At 31.6% G+C, this 19,146-nt stretch overlaps 1 protein-coding gene and 1 pseudogene across 16 annotated transcripts in view; one reads left to right on the forward strand and one right to left on the reverse strand.

The window, feature by feature from the left end:
* ADGRL2 (adhesion G protein-coupled receptor L2) overlaps window positions 1–19,146 on the forward strand; it is a 450,339-nt gene that overhangs the window by 375,519 nt on the left and 55,674 nt on the right. The window lies entirely within an intron of this gene.
* Window positions 17,538–17,656, reverse strand: LOC118605014 (annotated as a pseudogene).

Below are 19,146 nucleotides of genomic sequence, written 5' to 3' on the forward strand. Positions count from 1 at the left end.
AGCAACCTCAGCATGTTTTTTTCTTTCCTATTAAGTCAAGAACTTTCACCTTTTCACTTAAAGGAAGCAAGCACTTCACAGCTTCTCTTTGGCATATCCAAATCATCAACATCACTACTCTTGTGCTTTGGGCCATTATTAAGTAAAATAAGGGTTAATTGCACAGAAACACTGCGATGCTGCCACAGTCGGTCTGATTACCTAGATGGCTGCTAAATGACTAGTGGGTGGGTAGCATACACAGTGTGGATACTCTGAACAAAGGCATCGCTTGTGTCCTGGTTGGGTTGGGGTGGGACTGCGGGAGATTTTATCATGCTACCCAGAGCATTGTGCAGTTTCAAATTTAAGAATTGCTTATTTCTGGAATCGTTCAATTTATATTTTGGGAGCGTGGTTGAGAGCAGTTAACTGAAACCCAGAAAGTGAAACTGCAGATGGGGGTGGTGAGGGACGACAGTATATTCTCCTCATTTGAAAAATATCCTCGGGAAGGAGTTGGCAGTGTGATATCCCTCTTTTTATGTTGTGAGCCAGGTTAAATTATTTGCCACAGGGACTAACACATTAAATCATCTATACCTAGAACCTTATTGATTAATATCTTAGTGGTATGGAAATTTATTCTTAAATAATTTTGTTATCTAGGTTTTTAAATATACTTTTATTTTTTTCAAGTATACTTACAGATATTCGGTGTATGTAAAATATTTAAAGAAAGGAGATACTTAGATATACACACATACACACCAAACCTTTCTATGAGAACTGATAATATTGGAAGCTTCTCAGAATCTAAGCAAGAAAATCCATTAAAATGCAGTCACAATTCGGCCAGAGTTCTCTGGCAGGCTTCATAATTATAGATTTCAGTGTGGGTATACTCATCTTGACATACAACCCTCTCAACTTTCATATTGATCTTTTAGTGTTCATAAAGAAATTTCATATTTAAGTCAAAGCTTTATGAAAGAGTTTTTAAATTTAATTAACTTTTTTTTTTTTTTTGGTTTGTTTTCTGATCTCTCTCTATAGGTAACAGTAAATTTCAAACCTGTCTTTCTAAGATATTGATACCCCTTCCTTATTAATGGCCTTTTTTTTTTTTTTTTTTGAGGGAAAAAACATTTGCCCAATCCACATTTCCACCTCATTTGATGTTTTGTAATATTTTGGAGATTGGATGTTTTACTTAAATACTTACTGGTCGTGAGTACTCCTCTCTTGCTTAGTATATTTATTCAGTGTACCTTATACTCATAAGAGCTAAGTGTGCCACTTCTGAGAAACAGCATCTCACCTTTATGCTGTTATCCCAAGTACATTTATCTGTCTGTGGTGTCAGATTTATCAACTATTTGTTCATTAAGATGAACTGTATCGGAAAAATTAATAAATCAGATGCTACTATCTCATCATCTTTATTTTCTGTTAGGTGATGAATTTCGACTCATTCTTTTACTCTTGGCTGAGTTGTTTAAAGATAACTACTGGAATTACAAGTACACCTCTTTAGCCAAGGATTGAGAGGGTACTAGTATAGACTCTTGAACTGTAGTACAGTAATAAATAATCATTAAAGCTCTAATTGGTATATCTAATTGGACATATACTTTGCATATCACTTACCGTTGGACATTTAAAACAAAGCACGCATTATAGGAAAGGGAGACTATTGGCAGTAATAAACATGAACCATGTGTAAGGAAGATTAATAAATTATAGAATGGATTAGAAGACAAATCATCTAAATATCTCATACAACCCTGCTTAGCAAACGTAGAAGAAAGAAACAGTGTCACATCAAAGTTTGTGCCCTACAGAGGTCTTTGTTTCTCCTTTTAAAATGAAAATTAGTAAAATAACTCTACTGGATAATGAAGACTATGAGAGTACAAGTGTGGATTGCTGGTTTTCACTGATATTTCTGATTGATATTTTATACCTTTTGTATTATGTCCAAATAATACAAAATAATTTAGTAAATATCGAAGAGCGACAAAGTAATGTCCTTAGGAAGTGGACACTATATTGCTGATCTTCAGTGTTTACTAAGGATTAGTCAGTGAAATTAAGAAGCTTGAATAATACCTTAAAAATTTGAAATTGGTTTTATTTTTTGAACAGACGTTGGTTGGATGAGGGAAAGGAAAGTTAGTTTTTAAAAGCAAAGACATTTCACTCTGGTGATTTTGCTTTAGTTTTTATTTCTAGACTGTCTATTTTGAGACAAAAGTTGAAAGGTGAATAAATAAAAGCAAATGTAACATTTGACATACAAATTTCAATATTATTTTAATAATCTTTTTATAGTGCTGTTCCTAGTCTCATCATTTATTTTAGCCTTTTCATTTGAGAGATGAGTGTTAGAAATAGAAATGTATTTTGATAGTACATATATTATTATATACCTTGTAATTTTTACTCCTTTAGAACACCTAATACTATGTACCAAAAATCGGTTTTTATTAACAAAGTTAGTTTAAACAATTATATTTATTGTCAGAAACCAAATCTAATTTAGTGTTATGTTACTAAAATGTACTATCAAATGTTAAATAACTAAATGAAAACACACTAGATGTGCTTACATAAGACTCATTTCAATACCCATTTGAGTATTTTGTTTTGTATGTAAATGTGATTTCTTTTTAACATGTATCTCCTTTCTGATATCATACTTCTAGTGTCAATGTATAAATAAGACTACAACTATCCTTTTAAAAAAAGCTATACTTCAAACAAACAAAAATAGATGTTTAATTACAGTTACAGAGAATAGAAATGAAATTTTAGTTTCAAATCAAGGCATATTCACTATCTTTTCTTTGGATTCATTTTTTTCTTCAGACCCCCGCCGCCCAAATTTCAAGCCAAGTGCTACTGAAATGTAATATAATGCATATTTTCTGCCAGTATAAAGAAATGAAGAACAAAGTATGAATTATAACAAGAATTTGGAATTATTTTTCATATGCAGTATAACTTCATATTGGTGGGTTTATTACTAGGAAATTAACACATACAGTGAAGCTTTGGAATAATTTTGTCTAAAAATATGCTCTTTATTTTTGAATACATTTTATTATGCAATAAAAAATAACAAATATAATTTTGAGGAAAGTTGAGAATTTTCCATTTTTATTACCCTTTTATATTTTATTGAGGTTTCTAAATAAGTTAAAAGAAGTGCCTATGTATTATTTGTTGGAGAAATATTTGTAGTTGTCGATTTACTCAGTCTTTATTTTATTTTCATACTAGCATTTTAGCTCTATTTTGCCACATCAAAAGCAGGATAGCAATTGTGAGTTAGTGTCATTCATAATGTACACTAATGACTAATGTTATTAAATGAAGAAAGAAAACATTTGACATTAAATTATTTAAAAACAGCTTGAACTGTTATTCACTATGGTCCTGTTAATTTTTCCATATGTCACTTAATGATATCACATCCCTAGACCATATCAACAGAGCAATAACAAGAACACCAGCATCGATACTCTATAATTTGTACATGTTCAAGGACAATTATTGTAAATACATTTCTCACAGTGTTTTACTGATACCCATTTATCTGTCTTATAGATTTTAAAGACCTATTCTTTTCACTTTGCTATGTGCTTTTAAAAATTATGTTTTAGCAATTTAGTTACAGTTTTTAGTGCTGCTTGCTATTCCACAGTTAGATTTAGAGCCAATATCTCTCAGATGTTTCCAGAAGAAATGAAGACATATAAATAAGTGAGCGATTCTGTAATCTTGTATATTTTCACATAAATTAGTCAAGTGTATCATATAACTACTACATGTCATAGTTCTCCCAATATTTCTTTACATGTCATATGCAACCAATAATGATATGGAATTCACCTAAACACAGTCCCCATGGCCTTGGAGAGAGTGCCTGAAATGATCCACTCTATATAAGTTGGCTTGAGATTACAGCTGTGGTCTTTCTGTTCATTTTTTCAGACCACAGATAACTTATTTGTAATTTGTGAAGATATTACTCTGTTTCGATAGGTGGATTTATCATGAAGCTAATGAATCTTAAACACTGAGGCGCTTTCCTTGCATAGGTTCCTTCCAAGGCTTTGTTAGGGCCCCTAACAGCGTACTTGCAGGGTCATATGTTTTTGTAAAATTTGCCGAAGTATGTGTAAACACAATCTTTTAAGGTTTTGATTTCATTCTTTGACTTCTGCTTTGTTACACTTCCCTTCATTTATGGTCACTTAGGAGCAGCCAAGAGCATTTGGGGATTTTGTTTAGTGGCGGTACAGTTGGTGATAAATTCATTCTGGGTTTAGTGGGGTGTTTCTATGTGGTTTGCAGACACTTGTGTACAGTTTAGTTATTGCTAGCTATCTATACTGGTGAAGAAATGGCCTCTAGAAATATTCTTATTCATAATACTGCCTTACTGATCATGACGTAAAGGTGCAAGACCAAGTGTTATGTTACAATTTGAATGTGTCCTATGGCACCTGAAATAAGTGGCAAGTGATGAAGAAATAATGTCTGAAATGTATGGAGCCAGAAGCTAGTCTATGGAATATTCTTTGAGTCATTAAATGTATAAAACACTAAATGGAGATTTGGTTCTGAGGCAAAGGTCATAGCAGTTCAATCAACATCAGGACCTGTGGCATGGTAGTTACATGCTTTATGTATCCCAACCATCAATAACAAATTGCGATGATCTGTTCTAGAGAAAAAGAAAAATTATAGAAAGTAACATTATGAAATAGTTATGAAAAAACAATCATAGATTATGGAGTGAAAAAAATTAAGGAAAATATAAAAGAATGCCAGGCAATTAATTTATTTTATATTTTTATGTTTTGCAGTTTTCTAGGTTTTGTTTCTTGTGATATCTGTTGGCCTTTAAAAAATGTTTTGATTGATACATGGTTTTTTTCCTAAATAAGTATTCACTTTGGTACCCAATTTTCTACTTGAAATTTTTAATTTTTTTTCTTAAAGGTACCCCTAAATTTTGTAAGCTTTAGATGCCAGAAAACTTGAATCCACCCCTACCCATTTTATTTATAATGTGGTAGTTTCAAGAAATTAGCATAGTGTTGCTTCCACTGGACATTCATAGATTGATGTATGCATTTCAGGACATTTCATTCTGTCCTTTTTTATTTTATTTCATAGTGTCTCATTTGTATTCTGAAAATTTAGGATTTGGGAGGAGAAAGAGTGAAAAGTTAAAAATTTAACTAATATAATTTATTAAGGGGCATTAAGTAGATAAAACATTTATTTATTCATTCTATACAAATTTGAAATAGAAAAACCATTTTCACAGTTTATGTTAAGTAAATGGCTTAAAACCTTCCTATTATAATATAGACTAGATGAAAGGAGTTTTAAATTAAATGAGGTGTAAACAAATTTTTAAGAAATTATGCTAATGGACTTTGCTTTTACAATTTTTTCCCATTCCCCTCTCCCCCCACCATCCCAACTCTCATAGCCTCTTTGTGGAGAAAAATATTTTTTTTAAGTTATTTTCCTTTAGTAATAAGTTCGATGGGTTTCTAAAAGATCCATAATCAAAAATCTTATAGTAAACCAAGTGTTTTTTTTTTTTCTTATTACTCTTAGAACTTGCCAAAACAATACAGCTATAGGAGGCAAGAGAATGTATGCTGATTTTTCTAGGATATTTTATAATTTGGTGATTTTTTTTGTACACTGAATTATCTTATGACCCAGTCCTAAGATATTTTCATTGTTAATTTGTGGAACTCTATACATATATTTTAAAAGAATGTTGATAAGAAATTTTTGAAATCTGATTGTAGATTGTTAATGTGAATGAGACTATACCTTTTAAAGTGTATAAAAAACACATGTCGGATAAAGAGATAGATAATAGTAATCACAAATATATTATCTAATAAGTTGATATAGGACCTTTATACGTGCATTGCCATTTATTTCAACTCTTGAAGAGCAGACCTTTATTAAGCTGTGATGATTACTGAATATGAAATGTAACCAAGATTATTTTTTTATTCAAATATAATTTAAATATTCATCAAAGAGAAGTTATGCTTGAAACTGACAGAGACTATTAACATCAAAAAATATAATTAACTGCATTGGGTATCATGAAGCAGAGTTAGCCAAATAGCCGAGAGGTCTAATTGCTCTAGAGTTAGAGAAGCAATGGTTTTATTTTATGCTGTAGCTGTGGAATTAATAGTAATGTGGTTTCCTATGTGGGCCAATTAAAAGCTGCCTGTTAAGGTTCATTGCTGTATAGGAACCCCATTGAATATTGCTTAGTAAACAAGATCGACATGTCAGTGTATACAAGAAGATAAAATACAGTAAAAACCGTGAAAACTTTACTGTGACAGTGCTGTGTGGTGGGTGTTGTAATGTGACCTCCAGAGCTCATTTGGGATCAGGCCTCTCTCTTTCCCCCCAGCTGTCAAGGGAGTTGCCTGCTGATGGGCTCACAGTGCTTTCCTGCCCAGGAGCCTCTGTGGGCAAAGGGATCCTAAACACTTCACCCCAGAGGCAGCCTCATCAAATGCCAGAGTACAAAGGTTTGGCCTCTGCATTTTTTGCTTCATTCTGAGCCTTCTCTGAAGGGTTCTCCCGAGTCCAGAGCTGCCTCCCTGAGGAATTTGCTGGGCCTTTGTTGCTGCCACAGTGGACTTCTTACTGCACCCAGTCCTCTTCCTCATAGCCTCACTGATAGTTCTAAAAGCAAGCTGTGCCTCTCAGAGGTTTCTGCCTCGGATTCTACTTCCGGTGCTACCCAAACTAAAAAGATACTACTATTACATATAAAACAAGTTCTGTCAGCGGTATTGGTTACATACATTATAGGAATCTGGCAATTAAAAACATTTTTAATTTTTTTTAAAATTTGGAACAATTAAATTGAGTTTAAGGCAAAAAGAAATTAAAAATGCCCAATTCATGTCTAAAAATGACATTTTACATTGTGGTCCTCTTTCTTTAATAAAGGTAGTATTTTGACCTTGGTGGCTCTATTAAGCTTTTTAGCTGAATAATAAAAAAAAGAAGAAGAAGAAGAAAGCATTCCTGATTGAACCCAGAACATTTTGCCTTGCTCAGGCTGTAGAGATTTAAAAGTGGGCAGACGTTCTAATGGCATTTTGACATTAATGAGGTTGCTGAAATGGAAAAGTTGAAGGGGCAAAGATAAGAGCAGTAGCAAGATCTCATAGTGTTTCTTTTTCTTAATAAAGACATATCAAATGTAGTTAATAAATTTTCCATTATTCCTAACATAAAATATATATATAAGGGTAGTGCTTTAAGTATTAGAATGCCTTTTGCAAATAAAAATAATTCTAAAATTCTCTTGCTATAAAATATGCAACTTCAAATACATTTTATTAAATTAAGACAATCTCATATTTAGCTGTAACTTTGGTAAAACGTGTAAAAATCTCAGAATAGCTTAATAGATTTTAATGTGCCTAATATAATAAAGTATATATTGTGTCTTTAATCTGCAGTGGTTAAGATGTTTTCCTAGTCATTTATTATTTAATATGCTTACCCCGTTTATATCTTTAGTCTAAGAGTGCATGTTAGCTTTCAGAAGAGCAGAGCTGCTGCTTCACATCACACAGCCCTGTACTCCCAAGCCTGTACGTGGTGTTAGCCGTATTTAAAGCTTTTGAGTCTAACATTTTATAGGTCATGATGAACTGAGCCATTCAGACCCAGTACTGATATGAAGCTAATTTAGGCTAGGAATATAATATAGAATAGAAGCTGTTTGCCTTCATTGTAATTTTAAAAAACTTACACAAACTGCATAAATCGGAAAAGTTTTAATTTGGTTTATATCATACGGTTATGAGATTATGCTTCTGAAAATTATATCTTTATCTTTTATTCACTGATTTATGCTACCAAATAATTATTGAACAGTATAATATACTAGCTAATGTGCCAGATACTCTAAAAGTATTTACGAATGACTGGTAAGAATATTTTTAAGTCTATACACTGGTATTTATAAACTTAATTTTAGAATAAAGCAGTGTTATGCACTGCACATGGTTCAGAGATTCTTAAAACAGCACTAAACCTTCAAAGATATTATAATCTAGTAAAGAAGATATGTACTGAAATAATGGTACCAAACCTCTGAGATAGTGCAATGAACTTCCAAAAGCTGATGGAGGAGGGAAAGTGATGAGCAATGGCCTGAGTATGAAATATATACTATATGTTGAGGAAATACTGAGTAATTCTGTTAAGGGAATTATTCATCTTCTGTTTTCACCCTTTCAAATTTTCTATTTCACATAGCATCTCATCAGCTTTCTTTTACCTCTGGGACGTTTTGAATTCCCTTCTTGCTCTTAGGCTAAGGAAGAAAGGATTTTTTCAAAAGGTTGTGCTCTTTATATTTCTCAAAATTATGGAATAATTCTATAAAATGTTTAAAATTGTTTTTTTAACTATAATGTCAATATGGAAAATAACACTGGGGTTTTATGCTCTTTATATTAAATCAAACAATAAGTTCAGTCTTTTTTATATCAGAACAGTAGTAATACATAATTTATATCCATTTGTTCATTTTCTTCTGCCTAGATATTGTTTGGATGTGGTATATTTTGGATATTACTGTGCTTTCAAATACAAGTATTTCTACACCTAGGATATGTCTTATATTGCTGATAATGTCTTATTTTGCTGTTCCTAGTGCCAGAATCACAGGTGGCTATAAAATTATCATTCCCTCCCTCTCTTCCTTCCAGCCTCTCATGTATCTATCTATTTTTAGATAATTTCTTGCCTTTGTGACTGAGATGGAACAAGAGGACACTTCCTTGATCTGTGTGTGTGTGTGAGTGTGTTTTTTTTTTTAAAGGAGCACTTTGGGTAACATGCTGTAGACTAAATGCTTATGAGTAGGTGTTCGATTATCGAGAATGCCATCAGCAGTGCCTTGTTGCTTTCTTATCAGCTACTTCCTGCTGTCAGCTTGGCACTATTTCAATAGAAAAGGATTTGCATCAAATGTAATGCCTTATTATATACAGCTAACATGGGGTTTTTAATTGTGCAAACACATGAGACTCCTGCAGTGATAGTCAATTTGATAAAAGGATTAGATTATGAATATTTTGTCATGATTAAAGATTAGTTCTGATTTATCAGAAGTGAGCCAGTGAAATTCACCATATATTTATCAGTCAGGTGAGACCCCATTAATTTTGCGAGCATGTGATCCACAACGTATGCACATCTTTTGTAAGTCTCTGATGAATTTGATTATTTATGTTCAGATTATGGGTGTTAAGGATTGTTTTTAGCCTTCACACCTGCTCTCCTGCTAAGAGTATCCCAAGAGTCTGTGGTTCCAGCTCTTTACCTTTATTATTTTTCACCTCTTATCTTACAGAATAGGTAAACATCTACACAAAATTTCTGCAGTTTTATTAGGGAAATGACAGCTAGTATGTACCAACAGGACATTTTGAGTTATTCCTCTGATGATAAAACCTCAATAATATATAGAAGAATGAGAATTCCAATTTAGAAAGTATTTACTGCGAGAGTGCTTTTTTCTGTAAACAGGACTGGGCATTTCAGATTTAAAAGAAGCCTAACAACATCTAGAGAGATAAGACTAGGGTCCTAGAAACAACAAAGGGCATTTTATGAGAGCTCCTACACCAGCACACTTTAGGATGTTTGGAATAGAATATAAACAAAAAGACATAAGGAATTTACAGCTTAATTCTAAATGTGGAAAATACAGGTGAGTTAAATGACAACTAAAATGAAAAATACAAGAAGAGATGCCTCAAAGCAGATGATTAATTACCAAATTAAATAATTAATTAATTACACACACATAGTTGCCATAGAGAAAGGAAAGATCACTTTAGGTTTGGATAATAGGGAGAATTTGATCCTATTTAGCCAGCATAGTGGATGCATTGGCTTTCTCTATACCTCCTCCTGAGTTGATGCTTCCTACAAATGTGTATATTTTTCTCATATCCAGTACAGAACAGGGAGTTGCACTGTTAGGCTTGCACAGAGGACACCACTGAGAGTTGGAAAACAGTAGTTTCTCAGCCTAGCGTCCTAACCTCTGAAAGTATTCTACCTCTGAGACCGAAGGGTCCTTCAGATGGTTCTTTGAATTAAAGGAAGCAATAGCTCAAGAAGTGTACACAAACAGTAATTTTTTGTGAGAATTAAGTTCAGATGCCTCTTTCTAAATGAGAAAGAGCATGAGGAAACCATAGATAACTATATTTGTGGAGCACGATGTTAAAACTAGATCATTAATAGGAAAAGATTTATGACTTTCAGAATAATTTTATAGCCCTTTGTTTTCATATCGAGTTTTCACTTCGTTGACCCTTTGGGAAAATATTAACTCTACATATTGCCCTGTCCTCAGCATTAATTTCTTTATTCAAGTCAATGTTAAAATATTGCTCACTCATACTTTTTCATCACCTTTTGCACAAGGCATTCCTATACATGTCACATATTTTGATACCAAAATATTTTATAAATTGCAGGAGGAAAATTAACTAAAAATAAAAGTAATAAGAAAAATGTATTTATCAGAAAAATAAGTTTGATGAGGAAATAATAGCACTAAAAGTTGTGAAATATTTTATACCAAAAAAATTCAGTTTGGGTAAAGAATAGCATGCTTTCTTGCCTCTTATTAAAAAAAAAATAAGCATTTACAGAATATAGCCATTTTAATAAAATTTTTTAAATAACTTTTCCTGAGTTGATTATATACTTTAACAAAAAGTTATACTTTGTCCAGTTTTGCATTGATGGAAAATTTAAAAAACCATGCTAACAAAGCCTTGTGATTTTATTTCTGTGCTTTTGGTTTGATTTGTATAGGAAGTTCTGTGAACATATGTTGCTGTCCTGTAATTAAAGTAGGTCTGTAAAAGCGGAAATTACATTAGCTGTCAATTAGACTAGAAATTTGTTTCTCGTATATGCAGAGATTTATAATACTGACTAAATGATATCCCATCAAACATCTCGGGAGGCAGAAAAAAATCTGTGTCATAATTTTCATTTATCAAAGTCATATCCAAACCAAGGGAGTAATCTTTAAAGTGAATTCAAAATAGCAATAACAAAAATCTAGTTTATTCACTTTGCCCTCTAAAATTCCTTTTAGTTGTAGGTTCTTTTGCATTATTTCAAACTCTAATCCTCTAAGTGGGTAATTAACAGACCAGAAAAGCCATTTGTGGAAAAGAAGAGCCATAAGGGTGAAAATATTTCTTTACCGAATGATCTTTAAGAAGTAAATAATTACAAAAGAAAAAGATTTGGGGATGACCAGTCTAAATCTGAGAGTAATTAGAAGGAATAGAATATGAAAATCAAAATTCTTGGCATGTACAATGTTCATATATAACAAGACTAATTAAATATTTAGAAACCAAAAATCCCCTCACAATTTGAAGAAAAATAACCCATGACAAAAGCGTCTGTAACTTTGCAGATAATTAGCAAGGGTTAGAAGAAGGAAAAACATTACAGATTGGCTCCAAGACTCTGCAAGGTCATGTCTTATTACGCTGTGTCTTTTATATGGTCTGGTAACAAGTTTCTTGCTAATTTAATCTAACTAGGGCATCCCTTAGCGATTTCCCATTTCCCTTGTTAAAAATGTGATAGTCTCTCCAAGTGCAAACTATAGTAGGTTAACATTTTTATAAATAATTGCTCCTAATTGATACAAGTCATAATAATTTTTTGAATTGTTAAAAGCAGAGTTCTTGAAAATTTAGTTACAGAAGTGATATTTTTAAAGTATGTCAGTATTTTAAAGTTTTATCGCTACTTAATTTATTTTTTTCCTTTCATTAAGTAGTTAGACCTGATGACCCTGTGAAAGAAACTTAGTCTCAGTGGCTTGCTTTATAAATAAGTACTTCTTATTTTGCTAATAAAAGCAAGCACATTTATGTTGAATGCGCAATTCTGCAAACAAGAGATTTTCTACTGGATTAATGGAGCTCTGAGTGAGTCAAGCCTAATTTGCATTAAGCTGACCCCGAGGTCCAGTAAAAACTGCAAGGAATTTCAAAAGTTTCTAAAACAGACAGTTGTCATTAGCAAATCAACATTGCCATTTCAAAATGCTTATTTTAGTAATTAATGTGGAATTCTTGAGGATATTTTTAAGTTTCTAAAATGCAGATTTAACTATAAATATTATAGTATGTGTACTTTGTGGTTATAATTCCTAACAACATTTTACTCAGAGACAAAATGATTTTTATGTAAGGTATCACGTTTATGTTATTCCTTTTTTCAACATATTGAAAAATAAAATGAGAATTTTCTGGGCATGATCTTAAACAGGATTTTACCATCAAGCTTTTATGGATTTGCTATAGGTTACCTGATATTTATTTATTTACTTGGCTTTCTATTTCTATTACATACTATATACTTTTTCAATCATATAGGGTTCTGTTTATATATTGATAGTACAGAAAAATTTTTGTATTTGTCCTTATAGTTATTTAAATAATAAATTGGCTTTTCCTATACCTTTTTTCAAATACAGTTGCAAAGATTTAATCACAGTTGCAATTTTTTTAAAAGAATCAGTATTATGTTCAAAATTCTTAAAAACACCAGTATATAAGGAACTAAATGAAATAGAAATTACATTATTTTTTCCAAATTATGTACCCATACAGGTATCAGTATTCAGCATATTTCCTAGAGATTTTGGTAGTAACTTTACTTCAATAATTCATTTTTATTTTATTAATGTTAAAATACCTTAACAATATTCTGTGTCTTAGAGTATAATATTCTAATGTGTCCAAAGAATTAAATACTTTATGATGGATAGAAATATTCTAGAATACACAAATAAATAAATTGTGAGAACACAGTTATATGACGAATGGGGACATTACTATAGAACATCTCTTTTTTGCCATATTAATTACACACCATTTAGCTTCCTAATGTTATGTTTACCTAGCAATTAGCTAGGCTCACAAATCATCATTAATAAATATTTAACAAAAGCAGGACTCACTTTCCTTAGCTCTACATAAGTTTAGATGGTAAAAAAAGCATCTTATTACATAGTAAAAAAAATTAAAGATTTGATTTAACATTCAACTCAGTTTCCTTTAATCTGTGAGGAGAATTGATACTTGTGTCTTTGAGGAGATATATATGTATATATATATATAGTTTTTAGCCCCACAATTTACTTGATACTTTGGTTGTTGGTATATCTATTTGCATTGGAACTTACCTTTAATGTTTTAAGATTATCTGCTTATGTGTATGAAAATTTACTCTAAATTTGGACTCAAAAAGGCAGAGGTTCTGGTACCTAGAGTACTATGTTCTTTGGTCATTTGGAATTGTTGATGTATGAAAAAGTTATCTGGAAGCTAAAGGCACATTTATCCCCTGCCCCTTAAATAGATCTATCTCCCAAGTGTTGTATTATGGGCTTTCATAATACCAAACTATGTTCAAATTGACAGAATTGTCTGAGAATCAGGTACAGCTTACTGAAGTACAATTGGATGTCTGATATTTGTTTTCTACTAACCATGTTTATTTGCAAGCAGAAATAGCCAGGTTAACCATTCATCATTATTTCATTCATTCAGAAACAATTATTGAATTCCTATTATGTTATAGGCCTTTAATCACCTTTAATAAGAATTTGTAGGTTGACAATGTCCCTTTTCTTTTTCTTTTTCTTTTTTGCCCTTTCTGGCAGTGTTTCTAAAATTTTTAAACTGTGTACATGAATAAAATTTACTTATTGATATATGTTTTTTTATTAATTGAGGATCAAGAATGAATATCACTTCTATTCATTAACTAGAGAATGGACTTACAATGCAATAATTCAACCGCAGATATTCTGTTCATTTAGCAGACATGATTCCCCATGTGAATGTAGTTTAAACTTTTCCAGGCTACTCCTGTGACTGTTCTGCTTATTTTTGGCACTTTGGAAAGGGTTATCATTACACGATAGATACCCTTGTATACCTTGAAAGCATTTATAGCATCTCCAAAAAATGAGCAGTTTTAACTAAGAAAGTGACTCATGAAAGAAACAGACCTATTGTTGCTACTATTTTATGATTGAATTTAAAAAAATAACAGACGCCACTAAGAGACTGAAATTATTGAGGCAGTCTTTACTGAACATACACTCAGTAAAGAATTGGACTAATTCTAGAGGATGACTCCAAATTTCAGCAAACATTAATTTTTAGTTTCTGTCATGATATACTGAGCTTTTCTGTTGAATGCTGGAGTATTTGTTCAAGTCAGTAGATTTTGAATTTTTAATCTTCCTTAGAACTGTGGTGAATAATGGCCCCTGGCAGCAGATAATGAAATTTTCTTAATTTATATTTTCAAGCAGAAGCTTCAATTGAAAATGGCATCCTATGGCCTGGAGACATAGCTCTAGTGCAGGTTTCAGGGGAGATGCAATAATAATGCAGTGCCATCGAGACGAGGGATGATGGGACAGTGAAGAAGTAATTTAAGGAAGAAAAGAGCATGTACCAAAGCTTTATTGTAGCATATCTAATGATCTGCTGAAGATTCCCAATGGTTTTTGGAGCATGACTAGAGAAACTAATGTTATCTTGCCAAAACAGAAGCCCCTGCTTAATCAGCAGAACAAGACTATTGATTAAAACACCTCTCACAATAGATTACACATGGAATCTCATCTCCATACTTTGCACTTGGTAAAGTGTAATAATGAGCATAAGATAATCAAAAGAAGAGCAAAAGCGATTTGTTGGGCATTGTACAATTCAAGATTAGAGTTAGAAAAGAAACAAATTTGCATGAATAGTTGAGCCTGTATTTAAAGCTGTATACAGGAAATCATATGTGCAGTAAAGAGTCTATGGAAAAAAGATTTTCTACCTCTTTAAGGTTTGCAAGTCTGTTTCCATTTTATAAGGGAATATTTATTGTTATTATTGTTTTTTTGTTATCGATAATTCATATTTGTTGAGGGATTCTGCAAAGAGTTTGCCTGCATTATCCCATTTAACCTTAATGACAAACTTCTAAAGAAGGTACTGTGTTACACAAATGAGAAAGCAAAGGTCGAAAGGTTTTATACATTGCTGCGGACTCAGTTTAAGTAAGGAGCTGAGCTGGAAGTAAACCCCAATTCTTTCTGCTTCTAAAGCTTCTGCTTTTAAATACTAATCCTCCTGATAAGCAAATGATTTTGCTTCTGAAGAGTTAAATGATATGGTATATTGTTGATTTTTGTACAGTCTATTCTCAGATAATAAGTAATCTGTGCATTGTACTTTCTTTAACTTAGTTTTAAAAGATAAGGAAAAGCATCATATTAGTAGTTTGCTTGCATTAATATTTTATTAATGATGAAGCACTAATGTTCCCAAAATAAAAAAGGTGTTTCTTTAAAAACTATACTGTGGTTTGTTCTGTGCATGATAATATCTAAGTAATTTTCATATACAATGCATATGTAAATTAATAATACACATTTATAAAATGCCTTTTTATCATTTCCAAATTTTTTGGTTCCATTTATCTTAATTTCAAAAACTATTATGGATGCCTTAAAAGTTAATGTTGAAACATTGATTACGTCTGGAAGATAAAAATACTGTTTTAATATTCCTGAGTTTTTACCATCCACTAATTATGATAGTTAACAGATATTCCTTGAAGAATTTTTTTGTACATATTGTGCACAAACCTGGACAATATTACTGACCTTATATGTTATACTCAAAATTTTGCTGATGAACAAATATATTGGTATTCCTTTGTGTATAGAAATTAGTAAATTATTAATCTCCAAAATTATTGCTTTATTTTCTTAAGCTCTCAAGATGTGTACATTTGGCTTCTTTCTTGAGTAGAATTTTCTCTTATTTAGAGTAGAAAGACGTAGTAATGAATATTTAAATAATTTTTACAGTTCACTATTTTTGCCCCATTTGAAGCATCTTTATGGTCTATAAAGCAGGATTTAGGATTTTCTTTGTTTTATTTGATGGGTTTTATGTAAGTCTTATGAATATTAATGTCAAAAGTAATATTTTATTAGGATATTTGAACTCAATAATGTTATGTTACAAAACATTATTGGATTTAATTTAGTTACATAGGAATTCTCAAAATGTGTTATACTAGATGTATATTTTAGATTAGTAATAAAATTACAGTAAAAAATACTTAATATGATAGTTAAAATCTAAAATAACGTATACAAAAAATATTTGGTGATATTTTGTGATAGTGCTTTTAACCCAGTAATGCGAAATAATGATTATTAGCCTTTTGTCCATACATGCCAACTTTTGGAAATTTTTGAATGTGGTTAGATGAAGAATGATTAAGTACTTAGATTTTGAGACTGGATGCATATGTCCATTTACATTTATTTACTATGTGGTGTTAAATCATACATTATTCCCCAGAAATTGCTTAGACATTTTTGCAAGAAAAGCCTTTATGCTTCTTGAGTTCTTTCTAAAAAACAATCATATATTGTAATGTCTTTCTGTAGTTGAGCCACTTTGTTAAAATTTATTTGAATAAATAAGCCAAAGGTTTGATATAGAAAATTTTGCAGTGATTACAGTGAATATTTTTGTTATTATTATGTTATTTTTAATGATGTTTTCTTAGGGAACATAGTTTATTTTTACAAATTGTCAAAATTATTTCTAGGTTTATTTAGTGTTAGAAATTTTCATTAGCCAGTAAATTTTTAAGAAAAGATTGCTTTTTCTCGTTAAAAATGGGCTTATGTGTGATAGGGACATGTTTTTTAGAAATTGTACTTGTTTGACCCTCTGTGTTAGAAATTTATAAATAACTAGCCTGCCTACTCAAAATTATAGCAACTAAAACCCTTGACTCATATAATTAAAGTTAACATTAACATTGCAAACTCTGTTCTGTATTTGCTGCGTAAATCGTACTCATCGCTTAATGATTTTCCATTTAACTTGCATTTTATTAAGATTTTGAGAGCAACAGCATGCATTTCTGTACATATTTATTCTTTGCTGAAGTACTTAAACTTTTCTATAACCCAGTGTTTTTAATTCATCAGAATCACTTGCAGAGCAGCTAGTTACAATGCTGATTGTTAGGTACTGACCTCCAGTTTCTGACTTTGTTAGTCTCAGGTTGGGCTTGAGAATTCACTTCTCACAAGTTCCTAGCTGATGCTGGTACTCCTGATCTGAGGACCACATTTTGAGAACTAATGCTTTAACTATCCTAATTCATGTGTGTATCTCTACAAAGATAAAATAAGTGTCTAAAATATATCTAGTATAAATTTTCTGTATGATGAACAGTAATTGTATTTCTTGAAGGTTGTAATTAAAGATGCACCTTTTTTTTTTCTTTTTTTCTTTTTGGTTAGGCGAGGCAACCCTTGGTTGACCTCATAGATTGCAAGGACCTTATCAGCTTACAATCCCTTATTTTTATGCCTACAACACTTAGGCTTTCTAGGTGGTCTCCCAACCCAGTATTAACCAGGCCCTACCCTGCTTAGCTTCCGAGATCAGACAGGATCGGGTTTGTTCAGGGTAGCTTGGCTGTAGACAACACCTATTTTAAAAACCCTATTTTTTTTCTCTTTCTAGTTCTCATTCATAATCAAATTTATGTTTAACAAGAAAAATGTATATTATTAATATAATTCATGTGGTATTTGTTACTAAAATGTACCGATACTTTAATTGTTAGTACAAGCATATCTTTACTAATAAAGATATCTTTTTTTTCCCCTCCTGGGGGATAAAGGGGAGAAAATTATGCCAGGAACTATGCCCAGGGCTGAAAATACAAACAGCTGAATGCCTTTTTTTTCTTGGCTTAGTTTTGGCATTTCATTTTCATTAGAAAGAAAGCTTGAAGCAGAGCAGTTGGTGGAAACCTACTTTGCTTCTATGGCTAACTAATTGTGTTCTTGTTTGTTTTAAATGTTAGCTGTTTATAATTTTACAAACTTACCAACAGTATATTGGTTAAGGAATTTTCAGATTTTTCTTACTAACAGCTCACATTAGGTATTTCTTTTTACCTTGTGTCCCACTCTTACTGTATTTGGAAACTTAAAGCTGTTTGCTTCATTCATAAAACAGTAGTATGTCTTTTTATTTCCATCATTTGGTCCTCTAAAAGCTTTGGTTTTCTTTCCCATGAATCAAAGATACTGGTATGCAAATCTGATATTCTTATACTTTTTTGTATTCCTCTTCTTGCTGACCCTTTACTATTTTTAGCCCCCAAATATTTTCCCTCAAATTAAATTCTTGTACTTCTGATAATAAAATGAATATTTTTGACGTCTTTCAAATCCATGAATTCAAGAAATCTCCACAATTTTATTTGTAGGAACTCCGTTAAATCACTTTGCCTTCAGTTTTACTTAAGAATATAGCCCTAGAATTAACGCTGTCTGCTATCTTAAAATGAACACTTTGTACAATGTGATTATTAATTTTGGCAATTGCTTTTGACATTTATTTGAACTTGTAATTTTGGTCACATGCCTAATTCAAAGTTGTTCAGAAAAAGAGTAAATATGATGAGCAATTATTTTTCATTTTATGATGTTGGTCTTCTTTTGAACAAAATATAATGGAAGCAGGAATACTTATCCCATGTATACTTCTTGTAAACATACTGTGACTTTGAAAAATACAAAAGAAAAGAAATTTTAAATGCCATATTTAAGTCATGTTTATTTATCAGGTCTTCTAGTGGGAAAAACTGGATAATCGTCAATGTGTTTCTTATTTTTGAAAAACTGGTGTAAATTTCCATGTCCTTGGAGCTACAGCCTCCGTTACTATCATCCTTCATGTTCTTTGTGCATTTTAATCTTAAGTACAATTTTCTTTCTCTCTCACCTGTTCTTGGTTTTGTGGTGAGAGGAGGCCTTGGTGGAAAGGGGGGACAGTGATGAAGTATCTGAGAAGTTTACTCTCAAGTATAATTATTTTATGGGTTTGCTTTCATGAATATCTTTTAGGTATGTTTTAAAACCATTTGCAACATGTCAGAATTAACATTGTTGAGTGATTATGA

The sequence above is a fragment of the Rousettus aegyptiacus genome, unplaced genomic scaffold (genome assembly GCF_014176215.1).
Source record: "Rousettus aegyptiacus isolate mRouAeg1 unplaced genomic scaffold, mRouAeg1.p scaffold_m13_p_1, whole genome shotgun sequence".
In the NCBI taxonomy this organism is placed as follows: domain Eukaryota; kingdom Metazoa; phylum Chordata; class Mammalia; order Chiroptera; family Pteropodidae; genus Rousettus; species Rousettus aegyptiacus.